We start from the raw sequence: 213 nt of genomic DNA, 5'->3' as shown, positions 1-213 counted from the left end.
TTTTTTAATTTGAGGATTTTTTAATTCCTGTTTCAGTTTTTCATTTAAGGATTTTTCTTGCAGTGAAGCAACAGCTGCCTTGAAATCGCGCATTTCTTTTTCCTCTTCAAGATTCTTTTTACGCTCTTCTTCTAATTTTGTTCTATCTACTAAATCTAAGAATTCAACTTCGTCATCGTCTAGGCCTTTTATCATATTTTCTAAAATTAAAAG

This window comes from Habropoda laboriosa, unplaced genomic scaffold (genome assembly GCF_001263275.1).
Source record: "Habropoda laboriosa isolate 0110345459 unplaced genomic scaffold, ASM126327v1 scaffold6848, whole genome shotgun sequence".
Lineage (NCBI taxonomy): Eukaryota > Metazoa > Arthropoda > Insecta > Hymenoptera > Apidae > Habropoda > Habropoda laboriosa.
The sequence above is the reverse complement of the archived record's forward strand: the minus strand, read 5'-3'. Positions refer to the sequence as shown.